General features: G+C 53.6%; 1 long non-coding RNA gene across 1 annotated transcript in view; it reads right to left on the bottom strand.

The window, feature by feature from the left end:
* The window catches only part of LOC144382458 (uncharacterized), a 33604-nt gene extending 19784 nt beyond the window's left edge, over positions 1-13820 (bottom strand). The window contains exons 1-2 of the long non-coding RNA XR_013449440.1: positions 13437-13820; positions 4267-4352 (exon numbers count right to left, since the gene is read on the bottom strand). This is a non-coding gene — a long non-coding RNA (uncharacterized LOC144382458). The remainder of the gene's footprint in view (positions 1-4266; positions 4353-13436) is intronic.
* Between the last annotated feature and the right edge of the window lie 636 nt (positions 13821-14456).

Below are 14456 nucleotides of genomic sequence, written 5' to 3'. Positions count from 1 at the left end.
CTCAACATCTCATGTGACGTAGGATGTTTCTCCAATTAATCTCTCCTGCATCAATTTTTCCTTTCCCACTGGATATTTCCTATGAAATCATACAAATAGAAAATAATTTCTCTCACCCTAAAAAACAAACCCCATCTTGACCTCTCTTAGACTTCTAGCTACTATCCAACTTTTGTTTTTCCATGTAGAGCAAGATTACTCAAAATAATCACATTTGCTTTCATCCCCCACTGTCCCATTAAAACTGCTCCAGTCAAGAGTATCAAAGATTTCCATTTGTCCAGTTGGTCAAATCACACAGCTTGTATTAATTACCTATTTCTATGTAACAAATTACCCCCAAATTAAGCAGCTTAAAATAACAAACATTTACATGCTATAATTTCTGTGGGACAGGAGTGGCTTAGTTGGGAAATTCTGGCTCAAGGTCTCTCACGAAGATGCAGTTGAGCTGTTTGTTGGGGCTGCAGTCTCATCTGAAGGCTCAACTGGATGAGGATCCATTTCTAAGCTGACTCACAAGGCAGGTCTCAGCTCCTTGCTGGCTGCTGGCCAGAGATTTTAGTTCCTTACCACTCAGACTTCTCCATAAGTGCCCTGAGTGTTCTAATGTCATCATGGTCAGCTTCTCCCAGACAAGTGATCAGAAGTGAGAATAATCAAGACAGAAGGCACAGTCTTTTTATAATCTAACCTTGGATGTGACATATCATAACTTCTGCTGTGTTCTATTCTCTAGAAGTGAGTCACTAAGTCTAGCCTACACTCAAGGGGCAGGAATTGCACTGGACACAGGGATCATTGGGGGCCATCTCAGAGCTGCCCACCATATGCTCCTTATCCAATCTGTCAGCAAACCCTGCCACCTTTGTTTTCTCTTTCACTAAATGTCCTCTGCTACCCCCTCACTCACTCCATTTCAGCCACACTGGCCTCCTTGCTGCACTAGTCAAGCCCCCACCACAGAGGTTTTGCCCTTTTGGTCTGGTATTCTCTTCCCTTCGATCCACATAACTTGCTGCCTCACCTCCTTTGGTCTCTACTCACATGGAGGCCTTTCCTGACCACTCTGTTTAAAACTGCAAACTGGGCACATGGGTGGCTCAGTCGGTTTAAGTATCCAACTCTTGATTTTGGCTCAGATCATGATCTCAGGGTCGTGGGATCTGCACTCAGTGGGGAGTCTGCTTGAGATTTCTCCCTCTCCCTCTGCCCGCCCCCCACTTGTGCATGCTCTCTCTCTCTTTCTTTGAAATAAATAAATAAAATCTAAAATAAAATAAAAATATAACTGCAAACCATCTCTAGCACTTCCTCATCCCTTTTCCTGCTTTATTTCCACAGCAGTTATCACTGGTTAATATGCTATGGATTGACTTGTTTATTTTGATTATTTTCATTTTTCTCACAAGGATGTAAGCTCCATGAGGGCAGAAGTTTTGTCTCTTTGTTCTTTATTGTACCTTCAATACCTAGAACAGTGCCCAGGACATAGTAAGACCTCAAAAACTATTCAAAAAAACAATTGAATTAAGTTATCTTCATTTTTTTTAAGTTATCTTCATTTTAATGTGTACTGAAAGCTACCCATTCTATTTTTATTTTTCTAGTAGTTACTCTTAAATTTGTATAGAAATATTTAAATTTATATTTTTCTATCAAGTCTAAATTTAATCAGCACTATATTTCCTCTATCAAGAAACAAGTATGATGGTATGCTTCTACTCTCCTTTTCTCCCTCTTGCAACCTCCTATATTGCAAGGATCTAGGATTTATTTATTTATTTTTTTTTAAAGATTTTATTTATTTATTTGAGAGAGAGAGCACATGAGAGGGGGGAGGGTCAGAGGGAGAAGCAGACTCCCTGCTGAGCAGGGAGCCCGATGCGGGACTCGATCCTGGGACTCCAGGATCATGACCTGAGCCGAAGGCAGCCGCTTAACCAACTGAGCCACCCAGGTGCCCGGCAAGGATCTAGGATTTAAATTTCATTCATTCATTCATCCTCCTTTCATGTACCCAGAATTAACTGAACATCTACGAAGTTTCACATTTTTAGCAATTAAAAACAACTTAAACCTTGTTCTATATCATATCAGGAGTATGTGTGACATGGGTATACCCATTTCTTTCAAAATTATATAGGTAATATTTGTATATCTCAATTGAGAAACCAAATAGACAATGGCCAGACTGTATACAAAAATAGAACTCTGACCCACAACCTGCAGTAACCTGCGCAGGAAATCAACCCTTTATCTGCAATAATCAGCCCAGAAAGCCAACCTGCTATGAGTCAGACTTGCAGGAAGCCAGATTGCTATCTCTAGTAACAATCTAGGAAGCTAAACAGTAACTTCAATAACAATTGACCCAAAATGGCAAGGCTTTGATTAATAACGGATAGCTCCCTAATTTTGGTTCCCACTTACAACTTAGGACCAACCAGAGGAAGACAAATGTGCTCCCCCGAACCAATCACATAGGATGCCCTGCTTACCATTAGCTCGCCTACAGCTTCCCTGGGCCAATAGCCTCCAAGCAGGGTATACCTGAAGCCTTCTCTTTTTTCCACTACGAAGTTTTCCTACTCCTCCGCCTGCCTTGAGTCGCTGCCAACACACAAGTGACCGTGGCCGACCCCCTTGCTATAGCAAGTTCAGAATAAGTAACTTGCTTTTCTCATCTGTGTGGTCTTTGTTTATTTCTATACAATGTATGCACATTTTACCTATAAAAATAGTAATTGAATAGAGTGAGGGGTTGATGGAGTCATAAATGATGTAGGAAAGACAAAAGGTTGGTAACTGTTGAAACTGGGTGATTGTACACGGGAGTTCATTATACTATTCTGCTTACTTTGTATGTTTGATTTTTTTTCCATAATAAATGCCTACAAATTATTTCAGTGTCACCACCGCTGTTTCCCTTATTCTACATCTTTGCTTTGGACTCATTTTTCATTTTGCTGAAACTCATTCACTTGTCCAATCAAAAGGGATATATTGAGTGTCTCTTGTGTGTAGATCCGCTCTAGGCACCGGAGATAGTAAACAAAACAGAGCAGAGCAGTTCTCACTCTGGGGAGCTTGTATTCTAGTGAGTGAGGCTGGAAATTAAACTGATAAATATGAACTATATCAGGAGGTGGTGAGAGCTGCTCTCATATCCCTCTTAGTGCAGAATCAGGAGGATGGAGAGTGGTGGCCATGGGGCTTCTCCATCAATAGGGGCTTAGGGATGGCTCTGGGTAGGGTGACTTCAAGCAAGGATCTGAAAGGAGTGAGGAGCATGTCACCGGGGAGTAAGGACATTCCGGGCCAGGGCCTGAGACCACATTCAGACAGCAAAGATCTCAGATGTCCCCAGTACAGCCCTTGGCCTGCCTATCTTCATTCACAGCAGTGGGAGACAGTTCTCTGTGCTTAGACTCACCTCCCCCCACTATAGTGTCCCCCTCGAGCCATGCCTTGGGTCTCTCCCTTTTCTGCCTTGGGGTCTTCCTAAGGAGCATGGTGAGGCAAAGCTGCAGCAGCCTTTATGCAGTAGGGCAGGAGCATGGACAATGCCCCAGCTGCGTATCCTCCAAGGGGATGGTTCTGAGGGCTTCTCAGGGGTCCCAGCAGCCCCCAGCCACCATCGATGACATACCCCTTGATCGGCTTTTTTCCTCTCTCTCAGTTCTGCCTCCTGGCATCACCTTCCAAATCAACTACCTGCCCCAAGTCCTTGTCTCAGGCCCTGCTTTGAGGGTCTGAAGCAACATGCTTGGTGGGCTCCAGGAGCCCCAGGGAGGTCACCGTGTCTGGAGCACAGGGAGCAGGGAGGTTTGGGAGACACGGCTGGCAAGGAGACCGGGGCCAGGTTCTGTGGGCATTGAAGGCCATGGCAAAGATGATGGGTTTCCTTTAGAGGGAGGAGGGTGAGGAGCACAGAGGCTAGTGATTCAGGAGTTAAAGAGCAGCCTCTGCTTTCTCAGGATCACTGCGTTAACAGTCATCGTGGGCCAGGGGCCAAGAGGGCAAGACACCAGTTAGGAGCAATTACAGTGGTCTAGTTGAAGACCAGCATGGCTGGGGACCCTGGGTGGGTTTGGAGAGTTTGCTGAGGGACGGTGGGGGACAATGGTAGAGTCACAGTCACTTAGCTCCCAGGGCTTTTGATTGAGCACCTGGAAGGACAAGGTTGCCACCTACTGCAATGGGTAGGAGATCTGGGGGGGACTGGTGTGTGTTGTGGATGTGTCAGGAGCTGGCTCAACTTACCCTTGAGGTGCCTTTGAGAGAGTCAGAGTGATCTTCATGGGCAGCATCGGCACACAGATGCTGAAACCACAGCTCAGATGACATCACTGAGGAAGGAGCATAAGAGAGAAAAGATTAAGAACTGAAGATCCTGGGACATTCCGAAGTCCACCCATCAGGATGAAGGTGGAGCCAGTCAGGGGACCAGAGGCTGGGACTGGGTGGCATGTGAGGTGAGACTCCAGGGCCTTCTGCATTGGCTGGGATCTCCCTGTGGCCCACCTGCTGCAGCTTTGCTGGCCCCGGCCAGGGAGGGAAGCACTTCCAGGAGGAAGTGACTCACTACATTGAGGGTAGCCAGCCACAGGGAGGTCAAGTGGACCTGGATGTGAATGTGTCCCTTGTGCATACAGAGATCCTGAGAGGAATGGCTAGAACTCTTCTTGGCCTTTGCATCCCTGAAATGTCCCCACTTCTCCTTCCCATGTCTTTAGCACATAGGGGAGGAGGACAAGTGACCTCTTTGTTTCTTTCTTTGAGCAAATGTTACTTTTGTGTGAGAAAAGAAAACAGTGAATTTTATTTTATTTAAAAGTAGAGTTAGGTTCAAGAGACATTCTGGGTCCCACAGGCACGGTGGTAGACTTGAGAGTCTGTGGGCCCTGCGTGGGTCTAGGGGTATCACATCCAGCTGAGGGCAGGTCACCTGGGCACTGGTTAGGTGGGACAAGACCTCTGGGTGGTCATCCCCGCCTCTGCCCATGAGGACATCACAGTGGCCTCTGCGCACAGGGCTGGTGAGAGGCAGAGGGGGCGCCATCACCCATCATTCTGTACCTCCGCTATGACCATCCTAAGAGGGTAGGGGCCTCGATCAGCATCTCATGGCTCCAGGGTCAGCTCGGAAGGAGCGAGTGTTCATGAGTAAGGTGGATGTATTCAGCACTCACTTGTCACTTAGTCACTGAGTCACCATGTGCTGCCCACTGTTTTGGTTGCTGGGTGTATAGCAGTGAACACAGAGGAGGTGAGAGTGGGAGCGGGGCAAGTGGGGTGGCAGTGACTTTGGGTGTGATGGGCGGGGGTGGGCCTGGGGCCAGGAGCTGAGCTAGTGCAGCTCCCTCCGCGTCAGAAGTGCATCCCCCCAGCTGAGACCTGGGAGTGCCCAGGCCCTGGAGACCCCTCGCAGAGGCATCGAGGTCCAGGTGAGGGACCTGAGGCCTGGAGAGGGAAGGGGCATCCCAAGGCCATGGTGGGTGCCCTTCTCCAAGGCCAGCCCTGCTCTCTGCTCCCTGTCCCTCCTTCACCAAACGACCACCCTCCCTCACTCTAACTATCCATACTAAGCTTCTCGCCATATGGACACCTGTCACTGCCCGGGGAAGACAAGGACAGGTCACAGGCAATGGCTCCTCAGCAGGACAGGGCCCTCTGGAGCCATTTAAAAACACAGTTTTAAAGGTGTGGTAAAGCAAAAAAACACAGACAAAGGCCCACTGATGTGGTAGCCCTGAGCAGCTTTCCCTAGGCCCCAGGAGTGGGTGGTTTCTATGGTGACAATTCTCTGGGGCCTTGGCCCCCTGGGGGAACACAACTGGCCCTGAGGGTCTTCTCACAGTCCCTCCATCAGCTGCCCTCTCAGGCCACGGCCAAGGTTGAGAGACTGCTATTGCTTCATTGTTTTGTTAGATTTGCCTGTCTTTTCCAAATTGTGCAGGAAGGTGAGTTACTTTTATAATTTAAAGACCAATACTTCTATTACAATGCAAAGGCAAGTTTTGTAGTTCACTTTAAACAACACTGGAAGCAGTCTGGCTAAGCCTGGCTTGGGTAAAGTGTGTTTCTGGGCCCACCTGCCCAAGTCCGGGGGTCCCTCCGGCCGGCGCTTAGCCCACTCACTGCTGGAGCCTGCAGATGTTTGGCTAGGCAGGTGGTGAGCAAGGTTGTCAAATAATTTATCACAAGGCCCCTCGGTTTGGGCCTGTAATCTTGGCCTCCAGGTCTCCCCTTGGTCTTGCCCCCTCCCATTTTTCTTCTTCCAAAATGACCAAAAGACATACAACCTCCCATTTAGTGGAAAAAAAAAAAAAAACTCATCTAAGTAGCCTTTTAATAAAAACAAAGGCTCCCGCTTAATCAAAAAAATCAATTAGTCAGTGGAGAATTTTATTAGTCAATCATGTAAGTAATTAAAAATATTGATGGATGGGGGCGCCTGTGGCTGAGAGCTGCCGCTTTGGCCCAGCGCTGGGGGGCCATGGCTGGCATGGGGGTGATCTAGAGCAGCGGCTTTTAAATCATTCCCCAGCGTGCCTCTTCCAAGGTCACATGGGGACGCATTAGACAAGGGACATGGTCGATCCTGCAGCCTCAGTTTCGTCCTGTGAAAATTCACAGTCCTGGCCGCACAGGGTTCTCTCGTGGATTGGAGGAGACAGGATGAACGGTGAGTGGCACAGCCTCTGGCTCACGACAGGTGGGGCTGTATGTCTGAGGGTCAAGGAGCTCTAGACCACAAGCTGGGCCCTGTCCCGGGACCTTGGGCTAGGAGGGACAGAAAGGTCGCTGGGGCCTTGTCTCCTGAGACAGGCCTCGCAGGTCAGGGGCTCCCAGGTTCCTCTGATGAGAGACGGAGTGGGTGACCTTGGCGTCAGCCTCCCATGCTCAGGCCCTAACTCTGGGAGTTCAGGAGAAAAGGCCCAGCCCCAGAATGCTGATGCTCTGTTATTTCTTGCTACGTACCCAATCGCCCCACGGATAAGTGGCTTAAATGACAATGTTAATTTAGTTCACAAAACAGCAAATCGGCCAGAGTGTGGTAGGGACAGTTCATCTCTGCCCTACTCAAGTCAGCTGTGGGGGCTGGAGTCATCTGAAGACTTGTGGCTCCCAGGTCTGGCCATGGATGCTGTTGCTGGGACCTGTGCTGGGGTCCTGCCAGGCAGACCGCTTCCGTGTGGCCCCTTGGGAGGTCTGGGCTTTCTCACAACATTGAGGCCACCAGGGGTGAAACTCCTGAGAGAGAGAGAACTGGGCAGGAAACGAATTATCTTGTCCGACCTGGTCTCTGATTTCACTTGGTGTCACTTCTGCAGAATTCTGTTCATCCAGGCGGCCATAAAGGCCCCACTGCCCGCCACCCCTGTCCTCACCCTGAGTTCCATGGCAGAGGAAACAGACCCTCTGTTGGTGGGGGAGTGGCAGGTTCTGAGAGAGTATGTGGGACTGGAATTATTATTATTATTTTTTTTAATTCTTTTTTTTTTTTTAAGATTTTGTTTATTTCTTTGACAGAGAGAGACACAGCGAGAGAGGGAACACAAGCAGGGGGAGTAGGAGAGGGAGAAGCAGGCTTTCCGCGGAGCAGGGAGCCCGATGCAGGGCTCGATCCCAGGACCCTGGGATCATGACCTGAGCCGAAGGCAGACGCTTAACCGACTGAGCCACCCAGGCGCCCCGGGACTGGAATTATTTTTATGGCCATTTTTGGAATATTCCATCTGCCACTTTGGACCCCTCTCCCAGATGTCCAAGGCTAGAGTCCTCTGCAATGAGAAGGGCCTGCCTCGGCACCCCCTTCCGAGGGATCCTGAGGAGGGGGACGAACCTTGGCTGATGGAGTGCTCCGCCCTGCTCCTGGCACCCGCTCTCCTCCTCACAGCACGTGTGGTGGAAACCATTCCCCAGCTTCACAGAGGAGGAAACGGGGAATCTGGGTGGCTACCTGACTTACAGCTCAAGGTCCCCCTGCTGGCACCTGAGGGGCAGAGCTGAGAGTCAGGACTAGAGAGCCTTGCCCCTCTCCCTGCGTGGCCACCCTGGAGGCCCTATCTCGGCTGGGGAGCCCAGCACTGGCTTTGGTCCTGGCTCCTTGTCCACCTACACAGCCTTGTCTGTCATGGGCTTGACCACCCTCATCAGGGATGGGGAGGGGTGGGGTGCCTGCAATGAGGCTCCAAGGCCACGCGGATCACCTTCAGCACTGCCCTGAAAGTGGTCCACTAGCCGTCTGAGGCCCATTCCCAGGGCCTCACTCTCCTGAGCCAGGGCTGACGTGATGGCTCTCCTTGCAAGTAGCTCCTACTTGGCCACAATCCATGGAAGCCGCTGGAACTCACACGGGGCCCAGCACCCTGAAAACCTTTCTAGACTGTGCTGCCAGCCTGCGTACCCACCCTGCTCGTGGCTGCAGTTGGACCTGTGTTTCAAGGAGCGTGGGCACTCACAGCCTGCTGTTTGCCCAGGATCTCAGGGACACCTCAAGCCCCGAATGGATTTGGCAGCCTGACTGCTGTTGGGGGCTGAGTCGGCAGCTGCTTCTGCAGCTCCCAGCTGGGCCTAGGCCCGAGTTCGTCGGGCGCTGGCTGTAAGTTCCCTCTTCCTTCTGGGTCTCCTTCTCCCCCTATTCAGTGGACCCAGTGAGGATCGAAAGACTTCCCTCACCTTGGCAAGTCCCTCAGGATTAGGCCCCATTCGTGACTCCCCTAACACAGAGCTCTGCATAATGGATAAGAAGGAAGATGGGGCTCTAGGAAGTAGACTCCTGCATAGGAGGGGAGAGGAGAGGAGGGAGGGCCACCAGGCCTGAGAGGTGTCTGTCTGTGCTACTCCCCCAACCCCTTTGCCCCCAGGGCCTCAGTCAGCCCTGCTTGAGGGTCTTTAAGAGGGAGCCCCCATCTGATCGGAGCCCGGCTCTTAAAGGCCAGTCACCCCGCACCAGGCCCAGGGTCCGCCCGCCCCTTCTTCCCCAGGGATCTTGCAAGCCCTGACTCTCTGGGCTCAGTTGTGATGATCCTAAATGCTCACCCCAACAGGCAGGATTCCACATTTCCTGCGGGCACACAATCTGCCAAAGCCACCTTGAAAAGCAGGCCCTGGAGGCGCTTGTGTGCAGGCTGCTCATCCTCCATCAAACTTGGCTATTTGTTTAGACTAGCTGACATTTCCATGGGCTTTTATTAAAGAAAGTATCCTGGGGAGGAGGCAGGATGTTTGCACAGAGCTTATGCCCTCTGCCTCCGGCCCCCAGCGCCCCAGAGCTGCTGGGCCTGCATAGCAAGAATGGGCAAGGCGGCAGGGGCGCCAGCCTCTCCTCCTCCTTTCCTGAGAGGCAGGGGTGACAGGCAGACCCCCCCTGCCCCCCGGCGGGCACCGGGATCCTCCCGTCTCTGCTTGGTCCTGTGCTGCGCTCAGAGAGGCAGGATGGACGGAGGGCCAGACGAGACCACTACCTTTGTGGCGGGTGGGACCACAGTTCATGGAACAGACGCCCACTGACCCACGCAGGTCTCCCGTCCGGCTCCATTGGTGCGCTCTGTGTTAGTCTGTCTTGGGCTTTAGTGAGCTGTGTCCTTTCCTCTCCCTTGTGTCTTTGTGTCTGCATCTGCCAGGGGTGAGGTGGCTCCTGGTGGGCGCCATTATTTTTTTTTTTTTTTAAGATTTTATTTATTTATTCGACAGAGAGAGACACAGCAAGAGAGGGAACACAAGCAGGGGGAGTGGAGAGGGAGAAGCAGGCTTCCCACTGAGCAGAGAGCCCGATCCGGGGCTCGATCCCAGGACCCTGGGATCACGACCCGAGCCGAAGGCAGACGCTTAACGACTGAGCCACCCAGGCGCCCCAGTGGTGAGCGCCATTATTAACAATCATGTTTACTACATCCTTCTTGAAGCATCCCTAGCCAGGCCCACCTGAGGCCTGCAGAATATTCTTTCTCTCAGTCCTCCCCCAGGCATTTCTGAAGAGCTGACAGTGCTCTGAGTCTTGCCTCCTCCCAGCCCTGGACCATGGTGTCGCTGTCCCGCTGACTGGGGTGTGGGTCCGGGCTCGGCCACTCACTGGCCGTGTGACGTCCCGAGCTTTAGGCGCAGCTGCGGACCTAGCTGTGCTGTGAGGCGTAATGAGCACCCGTGGGGGAAGCGCTAGAGAGCTGACTGTAGGGGGGTGACCCTCCCCAGGGCCCCACCACAGGCATCCTGGTCTTCCCCATGCGCCCGGGACGCAGTCCACGTACAAAGTCCTGGACACGGGCCTGGCAAACTGAGGGAGCGTGGGCTCAGCCCAGGAGCCTCTTCCCACCTTCTCGGTCCTAGAGAAGAGGGAAGGAGGGCCCACTCAGCACGGCCACCCAGCGATGCTGGGCACGGGAGAGCCAAAGACCGTGGCTGATGTGGCCTTAATTAAATCACCCCGCAGGCCCTGACTCGCTGAGATAGATTGCTTTTATCCCGTTTCGGCCAGTATCCTTGCAAATCTGTGTAAACCTCCCCACACCCTCCACTCCAGCTCCAGCGCGCAGATCACAGGAAGCATTTTCATTTTAACTGGGGCAAGGCTCCAGTTGAGACCACCTGCTGACACAGTTAGTCATCATCATCCTCAGTCACCTCGAAAGGGCTACCGGTTTGTGGATCAGGAGAGCACAGCCGCCTTCTTCCTGGGACGGAGCTGGGCCTTGGGCCGCCCAGTGCGCCACTACCAGGCCTGGCTGAGCAGGCGGGGTGGGGTGTGGATGCTGTGGGACCCCAGCCCAGAGTCCAGCTGCCAGAGGTGGGGTTGGTCCTTCCTGCCAGGAATCCCCTCTGTGGGCACTCCAAGTTTTTGTTATATAGAGTGGTAGCTCCCAGCTGCTGAGAGCCTGCCTGGGGGCCAGACCTGAGACTTGCAGCACCCTCACAGGACAGGTGGGGTAGGAAGGGGACACAGGAGGACAGAGAGGGAGGGACACAGGCCTCTGCCTGGATTAGTGGGTGGAGCATTTCTTAGCTGACCAGGAGAATGAGGATCTCACAGGCCCAGTGTCTACCCAGCCTGTCCCTTCTTGGGCTCTCTTTCCATACAGAAGCAGAAGAACCATTGAAGTCTCTGGAACAGGGAAAGAGGTCAGTGAATGGGGGCAATATGGGTCTTTCCAGATGCTAGAGTCCCCATCTGGAATCTGTTCAGAAAGTGCCACATAGCACAGGGAGTTTCAAGTCTCTTGCCTGTGGCTCTCAGGCCCTTAGGTAAGGTCTGGGACCTGGTTATAGTAGGATGGCCAAAGGCTAGGAAGGAAAACATGGAAGGCATGTACCATGATGGAGGCTTCCCACACAACATGGTAGGTCCTGGGCCTGTGAGGAGACAAGCATGGATGGTTCTGGGTACACCTAGGGGTAGAGCCAGGACCCAGAGCAGAGGGGAAAAGACACATCTAAGTGGGGGTCAGAAGACTTTGCATATCCTGGGCTTCCAGAGGCCCTGTGGGTGAGAGACTGAGGCCCATCTGGCTTCTGACCAGGGAATGGGATCCATGAGGTCCTGGCAAGGATCCTAGAATCGAGGAGATAAGGCCTGATTGGATAGAGCTTTCGTTTCTGGGCCCTGATTTCCTCTTCTGGGTGCACCAGAGGTGGGGCCGAGGTGTCTCTTGGGACAGCACCAGGGCCCTCAGACGCCCAGATCAGCAAGTCACTGCATCGCTAGGTGTGGGCTAGGCTGGAGGGAGAAGGTAGGGTCAGGCACCTGAGAGCTGGCTGCACGGAGACCACATCTCCATCCTGAAAGGGGCCTCCATGCCCTGGGCCCAGGGGGAAAGGCAGGAGTTGCCCCATTTCTGCCTCTGCCCCAGCTCTAGGGAAGCCCAGAGTGAGGTGTTGCTGGGCCTCACCCTCCATGCACTCTGGCAGATGACAGTAGGTGACAGGACCTGGGGCCCTCCACCCCTCGGTGGCTGAGGTTGGTCAGATGAGTGGACGTGGGCTGCTCAGGAGACTAGGAGTAGATGTTGATGATGTCATAGCTGGGGCAGGTGCACGACCAGGGGGAAGAAGGCAGAGCCCTCTCTTTAACTTCTGAGAATTCCTCAGGGGGCATGACCTCCTGGTCAGACCTGCACTGGGCTCAAGAATGCTCCTGTAGGGATTCCTGTTGGGAGCCCAGCTTGCCGTGAGCCTCTCAGACATGGCAGCCAGCGGCAGGGAGCCAGCCAGCTCTGCGCCTCCTGGGGTTCTGTGGGGGTGGCCAAGCTTGCGTTATCCCTGCCTGCCTTGACCTTGGGGCTTCATGGCTGAGATGCTGAGCGGTGAACATGTCAGGGGGCTCATCCAGAGATGAGAGGTCACTTGGTTAGAGACTCCTAAGGGGTAGGCCTCTCTCACACCTACTGATACACTCTTCCAGGGCTGCCTCCCCACCAGTCTCCCGGATCTGTGACTTAGAGGAGGAGGGAGGAGAAGTCCCTGAAGCTGGTGACAAAGCCAGGGACTGCCGAGAGGGAGGGAGAGACTTCAGGTCAGGTACTAGGTGAGGGAGGCCCCAGGAGTGGGAGTCTACTCTGGCAGGTAAATGAGGAGCCCTGGGCTGGCCTCTGTTGTCCTACGATTGCCCTTGCCCTACCTCGAACTCACGGTGTTCTGGGCTACTCACTTCCCTCCCTCCCTGGTCACTGTGACAGGTGAATTCCAAACCCACATGCTGGCCTACTCCAGCATTTCCAAAGTGTGTTCCGTGGAGCCTGGTGGTTCCTCAGGTGGTACTTTGGGGGTTATAGAGGGGTGGGTTATAGCAGACGGGAAGGTTGGGGGCCAATTCTGCCTCTCATCTCACTGCAGGAGATTGAAAACCACAGAATCCTTTTCCACTGAACTTTCTGTGATTCTCTGATTCGGATTCTATCCCTGAACCTCTCCTTTCCTTCTCCTTCGTAATTCCCTGCCTTAAGCCGCTTCCTCCTTGCTCTTGTCTGGACTGCACTCCCCACTTCTGCCTCAGTGCCCCCCGCCCCGGGCAACTTCCCCCCCGCCACCCACACACTAGCCAGAGTGAGCTTTCCAAAATGATAGTCAGATCCTGCCACTCCTTCATGCACAGCCCCCCAGTGGCTTCCTGCTGCTAGTAGATTCCCAGTTCCTTCTGATGGCCCCCAGGGTCCTTTGTGGCCTCCAGGCCCCCCTGCTCCTTCCTTGGGCCCATCCTTCTAGCCCTTTGCCACCTTGGGTCCCTGCGCTTTTCTTTCTGCCGGGTCCCCGTTCTTCTCCCTCTACTTCTGTTCTGCTCAGCTCAGTGTCTCTCCAGAGGGGCACTTCCTGAGCACTCCTGCCATCCTCACCCTACCTGTCCCCTTCGCCTGGCCTGCCTGTCACAGCTGGTTAGCATCTTCCATATTGACGTGGTCACTGCTGCCTCTCTCCTAGGAGAGCGAGAGACTCACCTGTGTGGCACATGCACCCGGTGGTCCTTGCTTGGCAGACCGTGTCCTCCCCCTCAGCAGGGCAGAGGCCAGGTTTCCTGTTGTCCTGGACACCGGGCCCCGTGTCTCCGTGCTGGGCACCGTGTGATGCCTTGACACGCACGGGCTCAGTTCACGAAGGGTCACAGTGACCCTGTGGAGCAGACAGGAAACACTGCCTCCAGGAGTGAAGCCTCGTGCGGCAGGCTGGCCGGCGTTGGGAGTGGAGAAGGCCTGAGTTCCGGCTGTTTGCAGACCCCTGGCCGGGGCCGGCCCCGGACTAGCTACGCATGGGCCGCCGCCTGGCCGCCCTCCAGCTGTGGCGCACACCCGCTGCAGCTGGGCCTGGCCGGCGGCTCTGCCACATGTGTTCTGTCTCGAACCATCGGCTGGGGACATCGCCGATGATGAGACTCACACTGCGATTTCCTGTGATGTAATGAGCTCCCGGAGCCTGGGGAACACCCCGGCGTGGGCGGCCGCAGGGCGGGGCTCCCCTGCAGGTGTGCGTGTGCCTGTCCGGGCCTGCGCCCCCGCAAGTCCTCTGGGAACGAGGGGTCTGGCACAGTTGGCTCTGCTGTTTAAAGGGACAGTATCCTGGGCCGCCTGAGCACTAGGGGAACTCAGAGGCCCCACTTGCTGGTGCGCAACTCTAATGAATGGCTCAACCTCCCTAGGGTCTTAGTACACTCACCTGTAAAACGAGGATAACAATTCTACCTCGTTCTCAGGCTCACTGCGAGGATTTAAATGCTTGACAAGGGCTGAGGGCCCCATCCACCCAGAGAAAGTGAGAAAGTGCTGGAAAGTGTTGTGCTGAGTGGACTTGGTTGGAGGGGTTTAAGGGGGGCCTTAGAATCCAGCCACTTAGTAGAGGGATGTCAGGCAAGCTGGTAACTGGCAGGCGGCCTTCTCTGTCCCACCTACCTTGGGAGGCAGCTGTGAAGGCCCCGTGACATGATGCGGGCCTGAGAAGCCGACCCCGGCACCAGGAGTTAGAGA

Source organism: Halichoerus grypus, chromosome 7 (assembly GCF_964656455.1).
Source record: "Halichoerus grypus chromosome 7, mHalGry1.hap1.1, whole genome shotgun sequence".
NCBI lineage: Eukaryota > Metazoa > Chordata > Mammalia > Carnivora > Phocidae > Halichoerus > Halichoerus grypus.
Note: the sequence above shows the minus strand (reverse complement) of the source record. Positions and strands in the feature narration are given on the sequence as shown.